The following is a 14,053-nucleotide window of genomic DNA, read 5'->3' as shown; positions in this document are numbered from 1 at the left end:
ACCTAGTGCCTCTTCTCTTCATCTTTGACCAAGACACAGGGAATATGTTGTCCTTAATACTACTGTCGTTATGAGAGTAATATCTCTGTAAGTAGTAGCTGTTATTACTGATAGCTACTATTTGGCATTTACTATGTGTCAGATGCTTTATTAGGCCTTCTAATGTTGAAGTATTTATTGGCAACTATTCTAGATGAGGTGAAGATATCATTACCTTTTGTCGGTGAGGTAATGGAAGCTTGGGGAGGCAAACAGTTCTAGATGAAGTCGTTGGGTGAAGCAGGGATTCATACCCAGATGTGTGCTGTGCCTTTGTGATCCTGCTCTTTGTAATGCTCATCTGGGTGACCGTCCCAGTTGTGGAACCAAAGGGTCAGGACTGGGAGTCTGTCCAGCAAGGGAGTAGGTGTGGAGGCACAGGGAAACATCGCCTTGAAGCAGTGGGCCAGGTGTGCGGTGGGACTTATGCGTGGCATTGGGGGGGCCTGTGGGGCTGGAGTGTGGCCCCCATCTCCCCTTCCCTCATCACCTGGCAGCCTGTGTGGATATGTGCCAAGAGCTCTGTGGCCTGTGACCCACTTCCAGTGCTTAATGAGCAGCTCATTAAATTAGAGGGATAGATTAATTGGCCAGAAAGCTGTTTGGTCTGGTTGTCCGGTCACTTGCTTGGACTGGCCACTGTTAACAGCAGGACGTCTGGGTGTGTGTTTTACCCTGAGACCTCCAATTTGTTGCTAGGTCCAGGCTGCTATTTTCTCTTCCTCTCTCCGTTTCAAAGGCTGTTTTGGCTGTAATTGTGGATGTCAAGAATGAGGGCCTGGGATGTCTGTGTACAGGACCCAACTTGGTCCTTTCACGTTGAGTGGGCTGGCGTCAGGCGCAGGGTACTGTGGGGCTTGGGTCCCTGGAGGCTCTTGTGGCGTCAGCCGGGAAGACGCAGGCTTCCCAGGTGGACCAGGGCAGTGGGTAGCCCTCAGAAGCCGTCACTTTAAGGACCAGAGTCCCTTAGGTCTGTGAGCTGCGCTGTGCCTTGCCTAGCCCTTCCGGTGCCAGTCTCATCTTCCTCTGGAGCAGTGCGAGGACAGTGGATGGGCCAGTGCAGACCGGCTCTGTTTCCTAGGGAAGGAAGCATGCAGAGGGCAGCAATCAGCCTGAGGGCGGCCAGAGTCCCCGGAGGTGGGTGCAAGGCTGCCTCCTGCCCCCCAGTTTCCCACGGCAGTGTTGACTCTACGCTAAATATGTGCACCTTGTTGATGTGAGTGGTTGTTTTCTCTTTCCCTGTTTCTCATTTGTTATCTCCCCAGAAGAGATGTTCCTTTAAAATGTATCTGTCCTGGGCATCTTTTTCTTTCTTAATGTGCTTTCAACATTGTTTTTCTGATGGTTAAAAAACAAGTAACATTTAACCACTTTTAAGTGTACAGTTCACTCACGTTCAGTATATTCACATTGTCGTGAAACAGATCTTTCTCAAACTTTCTCATCTTGCAAAATGAACTCTCTAACCATTCAACTCTAATTCTCCCTCCCTCTTCTCCCCAGCCCTTGGCAAACACCTCTATACTTTCTGTCTCTGTGATTTTGACTAAGTAAATGCTTCATATAGGTGAAATCAGATTGTATCATTTTGTGTCTGGCTTATGTCACTGAGCATAATGTCCTCCTCAGGGTTCATCCACATTGTAGCCTGTGTCACGATTTCCTTCCTTTTTGAGGCTACATAGTATTCAACTGAATGTACATAACATATATTCTTTATCCACTGATTTGTTGATGGACACTGGGGTTTCTGCCACCTTTTGACTGTTGTGAATAGTGCTGCAGTGAACATGGTTATGCAAATACCTCTGCTTTTGAATTTTTCTGGCAACATACTCAGAAGTGAGGCAGGCAGGCAGGACAGGGATACCTGCCTCACTGTCCCTGTGCACCAGCGTGATGTCTGTGCATTCACTCATTCTACAGACAGATACTGAGCTCTCTGGGCTGTGCTGACATCCTCATAGTCTGTTGCATGCCCATGTTCAGCAGTGGGGACAGGGCAGGCACATGGATAACTAAGATTTTAGGCAAAGGGCAAGAAGCTTAGGGAGTGTGGAACTGGGAGGTCTGACCCAACGGGAGTCAGGGAAGGCCTGTGGTGCACTGACATAGAGCCAGTGGTCAGTGACCCTGGGATGAGGATATCAGGGCCAAGGGAGGACTGGCGGCCCTTGGAGGGAGGTGGTCGGCCACATCCCATCATAGCTGTGTTTGAACCCCAAGTGCCCTACTTGGTGTCTGCCAGTTAGTACAGACTGCAGTAGTGTTCACCAAATGAATGAATGACTTGTTTTTCCCAGTAAAATATACTTGATTAAACCCAGTCTACTATGTTGTTCAAACACACAGAACCCCAGCACATCAGTCATTGCCTGAAGTGACTGGAATTGCAGCTTATCAGTGTGTCCCTGGATTTATTGGACAAAGGGAGGCCCAGTGAACACAGGAGGAAGACCCACCTCTTCTGATTTCCAGCCCCGCACACTTCCCACGGCTGCTCAGTAAGGCCAGTGGGAACTTGCTGCACATGTGCTGCTTCCTTGTTTTCTCTGGGCAGCTCGTAGGAAGTTCCACCAATGAGTTGGGAGCTGGGATGCCTTTTGGGAGCCCTGTCAGTCTGAGCTGGAATGGGTGGCAGCCACAGGTAGTAGGAGCGTTTGGATCTGCTCTCCCTACTCTTCATCTGCTGATGCAGGACTTGCCACTTTCCCCAGTGCTGGGAGAGGCACGTTAGCTGGTCCCCTTATGCACAGAATGACCTGGTCTGTTCCCTTGACTCTGAAGAAAGCTTCAGTTTTCCCTGTTTTCTGGGTTAGTTTCCTGTTGCTACTATAACATATTGCCACAAAACTACTGGTTTAAACCAACACGGATTCATTAACTTATAGTTCTGGAGGTCAGAAGTTTGAAATGAATCATATGGGGCTAAAATAAAAATGAGTCAGCTGGGCTGTGTTACTTGTGGAGGCTGCAGGGGAGAATCTGGTCGTTGCCTTTTCCCATTTCTAGAGGCCGCCCGCATTCCTTGGCTTGGGGCCTTATCACTCGGAGCTCCGCGTCCATTGTTCACATCTCCCACTCTGACTTTGACCCTCCTGCCTGCCTTTTATAAGGACCCTTGTGATCACACTAGGCCCACTGGATAATCCAGGGTGATCACTCCATCTCACAATTCTGAGTCACATCTGCAAAGTCCTTTTTTCCATGAAAAAAGACGTAAGTCACAGGTTCCAGGGATTCGGGCCTGGCCATCTTTGGGGCCGTGTTTGTTGTCTGCCAGGAAGGACAGGCTGGGTGGTCTTTGGAGAACCCAAACCAGCAGGCCTTCTGAGTCGGGATCCGGCACGTCCCCACTCCGTGCCAGCTACCTGGTGTTGGGCTTGCCCACTCGTTATCCTCTGATCCTTAATGCCCCGGGCAAGAAGGAACTTAACAGGTGCTCCCCAGACACACCGGGTGATTTTCCTGCCTTTTGTCTACCAGTGACCCAAAGGTCTGAGGTGGTGCTAGCTGGAAGAGGAAAATGAGAGAAGGAGGGAATAGGCCTGTTTTAAAAGTGTTTTTAGCTGTGCAGCTTGGAGCAGTTGACCAAGTTCAGAGAAATTCTGTGTGAGCCCACAGCTGGGCCCACGCAGGGGCTGCTTGCCTGAAGGTTGCTGGTTGAAGGTGGAGGGTGGCCAGTGATGCTGGAATGGAGCGGCTGGCATTGCACCCTCACACTCGCGTGGGAATAGGTGAATCTGGCAGCCAGTTATCGGGTATGATTGGCACGCCCTTTGTGCCCAGTGTGAACACCCATCCCTGCCGCCTCCCTTTGTGCTTCCTCGGGAAGGCAGCACCGTGTGGTCAGGAGCGCTCAGTGAGTGAGCGGGACGCTGGGCTCTGAGTCTCTGACTTAGCTGTAACCTTGGTGAGGTATCTGACTGCTGATCTTCTGTTTCCTCCTTTGTAAAAGGGAGCAGAGGATGCTTCTTGTTTGGTCTCTCTGGGGCTATTGTTGGATCTGGGGTAATGCATGAAAAAGCACTTTATGAACAATAAAGGGCTATTTATATTCCTTGGTATCGTTTGTATGCCTTCCTTGGGGCCTCAGAGCGTTTCATAAATGCAGATAAATACCCTAAGAGGTATTGAGCTGCCTCATCTCCTTTGGTAGCGGTGTCGTCTCTCAGGTCTCAGGGCCAGCATGCCCACCCCGGGAGGCTTCCCCCGCTCGGTCACTGTGCCCTCTCCTGTGGCCGTGTGGCACCGCACCCCTCTCTTCTGGAGCACCTGTAGCAGCAGTATTCCATGTCCAGCAGGGTGTCGGTTCTGTTGAGTGACCGAGAACATTCATCTTAGTTGGTGGCAATCCCGTGAGCATAAAGCAGTGAAAGCCAGCAGGCTGTGCTGAGGGTGCCGGGAAGGAGGGCGCTGCAGGGACATCAGACCTGGCCGATTCTGGAGCCGCCGGAGATGCCGGTGTAGAGCTGCGGGACCCCAAGCTGGTGTCCATGACATCCTCGCCTTTGGAAGCTCCTGGAAGGGAGGCCTCGGGTGGGGAAGGGGAGCAGCATCTTCCTGTGGCCAAAGACGGGATTTCTGGCTGTGACGACCTGGGGTCAGGTCCCTGCTGCCGACCTGGGGTGCAGCCTGGACCTGGAGGGCTGGGCGTGCCTGTGGCCAGGTGTGCTTGGATGTTTGGTCTCCCACTGTGGCTACTCTGGCTGTGGGGCCGGGCAAACTCTTGGCCACACTGCAAATGGCTTTGACAATGGTCCAGCAGGGGATCAGAGTTTCGCTTAACAGTGACTTAATTTCTCAAGTGTGGCTGTTCAGGAGTGGCGTTAGTGGCCTAGGACAGAATGGGCCAACTTTTCTCTCCCAAAGCTCCCTTCTGGTATTGCCAACTCTTCTAGAAATTTCTTTCTTAAGAGAAGAACCAAAACCAAAATGGCCCTGGATCTCTCCTGGAGGAGTGCCCAGGGGCTGGGTGGGCAGAGGCTTCCCGGAGCAGTGACTGGAGTGGTGAGGGTCTCTCCTCTGCACATGCTCCCTCCCCGAGAGGTGGTAAAGCCACTGCACAGGGCCTCTTTGTACACTCCGCCTGGGAATCTGCATGCGACTCTCCGGGAAGGCTTTGTCCAGGAATGGCTTCAGCCCTTCATGTAGCTCTCCCCCTAGGTGTTCCCCTCCCTTTCGTTTGCTCCTTTGTCATTGTGTCCTTCTCTTCCAGTTCAGGGTTGGAAGTCTAGCCTGAGGCAGCTTAGGCGGAAACACAAACCTCCCACTCACTCTTGCAGCATGGCCTTATTAATTTCCTATTGCTGCCGAAACAAATTACTGCACACACAGTGGCTTAAACAACACAAGTTTCTTGTCTTACAGTTCTGGGGGTCAGAAGTCTGAAATGGGGCTGGAATCACGGAGTTGGCTGGGCCGCTTTCCTTCTTGGGGCCTCTCAGAGAATCTGTGCCCTTCCTTCCCCAGCCTCTAGGGGCTGCCTGCGTTCCCCGGCGCTTGGCTGCTTTCTGTCTTCAACACCAGGAGTCACCTCACTCTGACCTCTGCTCTGGCTCCGACCCTTGTTATAACATTGCCCCCCCCTCCCCCGCCCATGGTCCAGGGTAATCTCCCCATCTCAGGGCCCTTTACTTAATCATATGCACCAAAGGTGACAGATTCACAGGTCTTGGAGTGTAGGTGGCCGTCCCTGGAGGGGGTGTCACTCTGCCTGTCACAGTGGGGGTTAGAGTATTGGGCTGGGAGCCCGGACTGGGAAGATTCCACCCCTTTACTGAGCTGCTCTAGTATCGGGGCGAGGTAGAACTAAGTTCAAAGCCCCTTCCTTCTGATTGCTGGCTGAATGGCCTTTGGGCAAGTTGCTCACTCCCTCCGTCTTCATTTAATCAGTACAATTGGGGTCTTTTTTTGACAGATGTATTTTAGTTATATGTAGGTGCATGCAAAGCATGGAGCGAAGTGCCCAGTACATGGACAGTGCACCATAAATAATATTTCCTTTCCCGTTAGTGTGTCCTGGGCAGGGACAGTGGGGTCAGAAAAACATACACGTTGGCTGCCAGACACACGTGAGCATCTGGTAAATGTCAGCCGTTAAAGAGATCAGCTTTGTGTGCCAGTAAAGCCTTTTCCCTGTAGGTTAATGTATTTCATAATGGGTTCTGTGGCCGCTTGGAATTTGAGGATGAAATCCCTGGGATCTGAGAGTCCTCTATTACAATTAAAAAATTTTGTGTTTTCATTTGATCCTAACGATGACAAAGTAAAATAAGCCTATTCCAGTCTGTTGAAAGGGCCGTCTGTCTTAAGCCCGAGTGCTGTCAACTGATTTTATCGTCCACAGATGTGTTTGTCTACCTGTGTTGGCACCAAGTAGTTCTTTTGTAATTGCCCTGCACTGAAGAGAAAGAAAAGTTCATCATGTCTATAACGAATTCCCACAAGGTACAGGACAAGACTGTGCAATGCCCTGCCGGGAACTGAGATGTTGCTGTAGTTGGAACAGAGGAAAGAGGCAGAAAAATGGAGTCTGCACAGGTAGCAGGGAACTGTGGGCATGCTCCCCTGGGCAGCTGTTTGAGTCACTTGTGGCTGGTGAGCCTGGCCTTCCTTCTGATTCGTTTCAGCCATCTTTTGGCACCTGTGCCATCCTGGGTAAAACTGAGTATCACCCCTGAGTTTGTACGTGCTGGACCCCAAAGAACTCGGGTAAGGAGGTCACTATGTGTGTTGGAAGCAGTGTGTACTTGCAGTTAAATAACAAGTTTTTCTGACACGAACACTTTTAGTTTGAATTTATTGGTTATATAACTTGTGTTTAATTCATAAATTTGCATAAGACCCATGTACCTAAGTAGTTTCTGTCTAGTTTTATGTCATACATATTAAATGATGTTATAACAAACACAATTTCCAGTACTTTTTTGGTAACAGCTTTATGGAAACATAATTCAGATAGCATGCAGGACACCCATTTGAAGCACACAATTCACTGGGGTTCAGTAGATTTCATAGTGTTGTCCAGCCATCACCACAAACAGAACATTTTCCATACCCCCAAAAGAAATTCTGTGCTTCTTAGAAATCACCTCCCAATCTCATCCACCCGCCCCCCCCCCCTGCACCCCCAACCCAGCCCTGGGAAGCCATTCATCTACTTGGTGTGGATTTGTCCCTTCTGATATTTCATATAGATAATTATACCACCTGTGGTCTTTTGTATCTGGCTTTATTCTACTCAGCGTGATTTTTATGTTTTCAGGGTTCATCTGTGTTGTGGCATGTGTCTACTTTTTTATCACTGAACAATATTCCAGAGTATAGATATGCTACATGTCATTCATTCAATGTTTGCAAATTTTTTTTCTTTAAACGAGGCTCAGACTTTATTAAATGTTAGAAAACACTTGATGTGGATGGAGCCCCGTGTGATGGAGCGGTTATAGCTGTCTCCTTCTGGGCCAGAGGAAACACATCATTCTTTAATTTGATTTCTTATGATCCTGGGGTGAGGTATTCTCATCAATATAAAGAATGGTACGCTGATAGCAGTATCTAACTTTGTCTCTACTAAAAAATAAATAAATAAAGCACTGACTTTCTTGTATGAGCTAATATTGTTTTGGGTCCTGGAGGCACTGCAGTCTATAGAACTAAATCCCTTTCTGCAGAAATCTTATATTCTGGCAGCTGGGATGGAGGTTTGGGAGGGGACAATAAACACATTGTCACATGTGAACTCTCTGTGTAAAGGTAAAGCAGGACATGACGTGGACAGTGTCAGGAGGTGGGGGTGGGAGCTGTTTTACACAGATTACGGGAAAGCCCTTGGGGTTATGGTGACGTTTCAGCCTTCAGCAGTGAGAATGTTAGCGAGGGAGTACCATGGAAACATCTGGAGAGAGGGAACGGTAAGAGCACAGGCCCTGGGGCAGGGTGGGTTCAAGGAACAGCAAGGCGGTCAGTGCGGTTAGAGGCTCAGGAGTCCAAGTGGGAATGGTAGATTTTTTTTCTCTGATCTTATTCCCAGGAATCACACCTAATGAAAATCTGGTTCCCTTAGTACCTGCTGAATGCCTGACCACACATGAGGAAATGCGTTTGTCTGTCCCCTGAATCTGTACCGGCCTGAAAAGTCACCACATGAAGAGCTTTGGCTCTGCTGCTGAGCTGAGCATCTCAGGAGTGAGTTTAAGACCGAGGCCGAGCTTCTGGATGTATTATCCGTCCGCAGAGAAGAGTCAGTAAGAGTCGGTTATCAAAGCCAAACACAAGCTTGCTTTTAAAGAAGGTGTCTTACTGTATCCCAGCCACTTGCACCTGAGAGTGAAAAATACTGCCACTGAGTTTCTGCGGGAGCAGTTGAGTATTGCCCGGCTCAGTCCCGGTTCTTGCACCAACCCACTTAATGCCTAGGGGTCTTTTTGAAGCCAGCCATGTTTATCCATCATGTCAGGAGGGGATGAAGTACCTGGTTCATTGCTGCTATGCTGACCAGCCTTTGGGGACCCATTTGTTCATGCTCTTGCCATTAGTAACCAGTTGCACTGAGCATCCACTCCTTGTTTTGATGATTCTGTGGACCTAAAAATGCATGTACGTATTTATCACTTTAACCACTTGTAAGTGTACAGCTCAGTGGCACTAAGTATATTCACACTGCTCTGTTCCCATCCCCACTTCTTATACCCAAACCTTCTTGTCATCCCAGCATCAGCTCTGTACCCATTAAACAGTAGTGCCCGCTGTTCCCTCAGTCCCTAGTAACCTCCCTTCTGCCTTCTGTCTCTCTGATTTCGCCTATTTTAGATTCCTTGTATACGTGGAATCTTGTACAGTTTGTCCTTCTATGTCTGGATTATTTCACTAAGCATGATGTGTTTGAGGACCATCCATATGATAGCATATATCAAAATTTCATTCCTTTTCATGGCTAAATAGTACTCTCTTCTGTGGTGTTTCATACTCAGCACACTACACAGGCTTGGGTGTGTGGCTGTTTCCTCTTGGGACCCAAAGCAGCATATTGTAGGACAGGATGCTCAGCCGTGAATTAAGCATCCTCAGCACCGTTCACTGAGGACCGCCGAGCTGCCGGGAGGGAAACCTCTAATTCCTGCTGAAAGGTCCGATCTGTCACTTGCCTGGCTCTTTAGAGTTAGGTCAATCTTGATGCCCATTGTCATCTAATTTTAGTCTCCAGATAACCCATAAAAAGCAGACAATATCTCTGATTTACAGATAAGGGTCATGGGAGTGACATGACTTGCTCAAACTGATGATATCATTGCCGACCTTGTTGGTAGTAACCGGAGTTGAGTGTAGGTTGTGCCATGTGCTGTGTCACCATGTCAGGCTCTGTGCACAGGGCCTCATGAACATAATGTTGCTTGATCCTCACCACAGCTCTGCATGGTATAGGGATGTGGTCATCATCCCATCTTAGGCATGAGGAACCTAAGGCACAGAGGGGTCAAATAACTTGCCCTAGGTCACAGAGCAGGAGAGTGGGAAATCTGGGTGGTGTCAGAACCAAGACAAGACTGCAGTCTGCTCACGCCTGGCCCAGAGATCCGCGAGAACATCCCGACTGCCCTTGCTTTACCAAACGTCAGTCCAGACAGCATCATCAGTGGCCCCGGGCGTGCCGTTCTCCATTCTGGGAACGCTGCCAGGCAGATGTAAATGAGGCCATTATTTGATTTTTATAAACTTCTTTTTAGAATTTGAGACTCATGTGTCCTTTGTGACATCCCCATTTGGATGTCCCAAAGGCACCTTAAACTCAGTATGTCACAAACAGAATTCATCATTTCCGCAGTCCCTTCTTTTTGCTTCGAGCCCTGTGCCCTGTGTTTTCTTATCTCATGGAAAGACTTCTTATCTGTGCAGAATGTAAGCTGGAAGCCTGAGGGTCACCTTAGACTCTTCTCTGCTGGTAGCCCCCACTTTAGCCACTCTTACTGGGTTTGCCTCCTAAATATTTCTCAAATGTGTGTCTCCCCCTCCTTCCCTGTCTGGAGGCCCGCGTCCTCATACTGTTCAGGTGGGTGCAGGGGCCCCCAGACTGCTGCTGCATCTCAGGCTTGTCCGCATCCCCTCCTCCGCACTCTGCCAGGCCTGTCTGTCTAAACGCAGGTCTGCAGGGCTTGTCCTCCTGAAAGCCACCTGGTGATGCTGCCTCACCTACGTGCTGAGTCTGAACCCTGAGCAAGCCTTGTGGGCTCTGCCGGGCCCCTCAGGCCGCGGTGGTGGTCCGCAGTCCTCAGTGCTCTGCATGCCTGTGCGCCGTTGGGGTGCACCTCTGCCCCGCTCTGCCCTCTGCCCGGGAAGCAGCCCCTCCGCAGTGTGGCCGCCTCCAGGGCTCAGCTGAGCAAGCTTGTCCTTCACCAGCCAGTTCAGGCGTCCTGTGCCTCCAGGAGTCCTCTGTCTCTGCACTGAGCACCGTGTGCTTGCCTCCTTGAGGGCAGGGACTAGGATGATCATCTTGAGAGCAAGGGGCGGATTTCTCAGCTGCTGATTCTTCCCTTGTGAGACAGGAACCATGTCAACCCTGTGGGAATTAAAGGCACTGAAGGGTGTCAGCACCCCAGCACACTGCTGGCCTGTGATAGATACACGGTGGATGTGGGCATCTCCTCTCTCCGTCCCTGTTGCATGTGTGGCCGCAGGGAAACCCCCAGTCACCCCACACCCCGTCCTTTGTCGGAATGTTTCCATCTGAGCTGTCCTGGACTTGGAGGCACAGCCCGAGGTTTATTGCCCTGCTCCGCTGCTGAAACTCTGGGCCGGGTAATTTCTCCGAACCTCAGGCTTCCTAGAGGGAGGATCATTTTTACCCTGATTCCTCATAGCTGTTTCGTGAGGGTTGCAGGGGACCCCACATGGGAGACTTTTTAAATTGCCAGGTGCACATACAGATGGGCTGTGGTTGAACTCAGAAGGCCGTGAGCGAGATGGGCCGTGGAAGCCCCTGGGTTGGGGCCTCGCTGTGGAGTCTCCCCCGGCAGTGCCACCCTGGGTTGAATCTGGTGCCTTAATCACTGGGTCTAGATGGGAAACCTGCACCTGCCTATTCTGTGTGGCCCCCAGGCCTTGAGCTTTTCAGTAGCATGAAAAGTAACCGGGCAGCTGCTGTTCCTCACCCTTCTGCTCTGTCTTCTGTCCCCTAGGGAGGCGGTTAGCCGCAGCTGGGGAAGGACAAACCACTTCTCCACAGTGAGCTCAACCCTGCTTGCTGTCTGACCCGTTAGAGGCTCCCTTGTTAGTGTGATGCTAGCCATTTACCCCATTTCCCTAACCACTAACCATCTCTTCAGGGAGAAGATTCTGCATTCTCCTTGCTGCTGTTAATAGTCGCATCTCTGGAGGGCTTGTTAAATAGATGGTGCGCACACCCTGGCTACTGAAACAGGCATTTTGAGCCCGTTTCCTCCTAATGGAGCCTCCCCCTTACTGCCTGAGGCCCTGGCTGGAGGACACGGACTCTGGGCTGGAGAATCCCTGGTTTGACTCTCTGGATGGCTGGGGCCTGGGCCCTGAGTGAGCAATTAATTGTCCCTGGCTCCCGGGTGGCGGTGAGGCTGAGGGGCTGTCTGGTAACCCCTTTCCACGGGGGGATATCCCCGCTTTCCTGCCCCTCCAGCTGCTCCTGGGGGGGTGGGAGTCCCGCCTTTGCTGTGTGCTTGGACTCCCCCCACCCCGGTCCCCCAGGGCAGCCCTGCCCCCTGACAGCCTCAGCCTAAGGCAGCCCCATGGAAGGGGCCCTCTCGGAGCAGCTCACACGCAGACCTGTCACGTCCTTGCTGACGACCATCACAGCCTCTGCTTGCTTTGGTTACCTGTAGGTCCAAGTGAGTTTTTGTTTATCTTGGCCCAGGAGAAGCTGGGAAAGGAGTCAGTTTGAGGAACTCTGGGTGTATATTAGTGGTTAATACTTTTTAATTTGACTTGGTAGCCTCAGTTCTTTAGATGTATGAACCTAAAAGCCATTTCCTGGAGAAGCCAGGGGAAGAACAGGGAAGGGATGGTTTTATTTCTTTCAGGTGACCCTGCTGTCCAGATATCAGACACATAAGAATCCAGTGTCTAGTTCAAAAAGACCAAGGTCTATCATTAGTTGTTACGTGCTAGGAACGGCTCTAAGCATTTGACCTATAGTACCTCACTTAATCCTCACAATTAACTTTATTTAGTAACTTGCCAAGGAGCTTTGGTAACTTGCCAAGTTTACACAGTCCATAAACTGCCAGGAACCTGGCTCCAAAACCTGCACTTCTGACCACTGCCTGCCTCCCTGAGGCAGACATGATTCCCCGCTAAGTCGCCCCAGTGGGCTCCCCTGCTAGTTGGACATGAGGTGTTGCTGCAGAGTGCAGCCTTGACCTCTCTGTGGGGCCTCTCCCCGCACGGAGTCGGCTGTAGCCTGTGTCTGCTCCATCCTGTGGCAGCAGGCCTCATCCCATCCCTGCTGCTCTGGGGCTGCTCGCTGAGCCTGTCTGCTCAGGTGAGACTTTCAGACCAACCTACTCCCCGCCAGGCCTCAGCCAGGCTTCGGGACATCGGCTGGTACAGCTGCGGAGAGAGCTGCTGAGCATGCTCGGGCTGCTCAGAGGGAGAGAGTGGCGTGGGGTCCCTGGAGGAGGCTGCCTGCTTGCCTGGAAGAGCAGGGGCCAAGAAATCCACCCGCAGTTGCTGTGGGAGCTGGGGTCGTGCCAAGGCATGTGGGCACACGGGTTGGTTTGGGTCTCCTCCTCTCCCTTCATGCTTCGGAAACCTTAATCCCTGGAGAGGGCCTGGTAGAGATAACAAGGCAGCTTCGAGTCTCCCGGGACTCTGTCTCGTCTGCGTGGCGTAGAAAGGGCTTCATGTCACGCCTGGCTCGGCTCAGGCTTGAGCCCCGAAACCAGGCCTGCTTTGGGTTGGACTGTCTCCACCTGGCGTGGGGCTGATACCAAAGATTCTGTCCCACTTGGGGAGCTGGGGTGGGCAGTCTTCTAAGCAGTGGGCTTTGAGGGCAAAATAAAAACTCTCCTGACTGGGATTTCTGAAAGAGCGATGGGGTGCTAACAGCTGAGTAGGATGCCAGGAGCCGCTTCCAGATGGGGCCCCTGGCAAATGGGCTCCGGGGCGGTGCCCTGCCTTTTCTTGCCCGTGGCCCCGTTGTCCCGGACCCCGTTTTGACCCTCCTTCAGCACTTGCTGTCTAATGACCAACCCCACTCCTCCCTTAGTTTTCTTTTTTATAGGATAGAAATCCTTTCTCCAAACGTGATTGATTAGATTTCTTTGTTGGCTTGTACATCTGGTCTTCATTTAGGGATGACACTTAATTTAAGTAAGAGTTTGGCTGCCTTTAAACAACTGTACCCTGCTGAGCGCCAGCATGGAATCAGTAGCCAGACTGTTTACTGAAAGAGATCCTACCGAGCTAGGATTTTCGCTTAAATCCATTCCCAGATAACCTGCATTTAGTGGCACGGCTGGGCACTCAGCCTGCTCCGCGAAGAATCCGGTTCCCTCGTCTCAGAGACGGGCCCTGTCCTGAGTGTTCGCCTAGGACCACCGGGTGTGTGGCATGTGTCCATCCGGCCTTCCCGAGGAGACTGCTGGCAGGGCTTGAGGGCTCCCCGGGCCTGCCAGCACACCGCTTCTGGACCAGCGTGAGGTTGGCCAAGCCTTCTGTGGCTCCCTATTCCCTGTGAATAAAGTGTGGAGTTTTCCGGTGGTGGTTAGGGTTTCCCTGTGGCTGTCAAAACTTCTTTTCCATTGTTGCTGAAATCTCTGGCCAAAGGGACTTTTTTGCTAGTCTTCAAGTCTGGGAGGTCCTACTTGGGGTTCTGTATTAGGGTTGTCCAGAGAAACAGAAGCCAGTAGCATATATATAGGTAAATAGGAAGAGATTTATGAGGAGGGATTGGCTTACATGGTGATGGACCCTGGAAAGTCCACAGACCACCACCTGCAAGCTGGAGGCTGACGATGGGGCTGTTCCAGTCTCAACCGGAAGG

General features: G+C 51.1%; 1 protein-coding gene across 4 annotated transcripts in view; it reads left to right on the top strand.

The window, feature by feature from the left end:
* The window catches only part of LOC118930839 (carboxyl-terminal PDZ ligand of neuronal nitric oxide synthase protein), a 261,926-nt gene that overhangs the window by 63,961 nt on the left and 183,912 nt on the right, over positions 1-14,053 (top strand). The window contains exon 2 of one of the 4 annotated variants that reach the window (XM_057495151.1): positions 2,392-2,543. The exons of the other annotated variants lie outside the window; for them this stretch is intronic. The gene's annotated coding sequence lies outside the window, so the exon portion shown is untranslated. The remainder of the gene's footprint in view (positions 1-2,391; positions 2,544-14,053) is intronic. 4 annotated transcript variants of the gene reach the window in all.

Source organism: Manis pentadactyla, chromosome 19 (genome assembly GCF_030020395.1).
Source record: "Manis pentadactyla isolate mManPen7 chromosome 19, mManPen7.hap1, whole genome shotgun sequence".
NCBI lineage: Eukaryota > Metazoa > Chordata > Mammalia > Pholidota > Manidae > Manis > Manis pentadactyla.
Note: the sequence above shows the minus strand (reverse complement) of the source record. Positions and strands in the feature narration are given on the sequence as shown.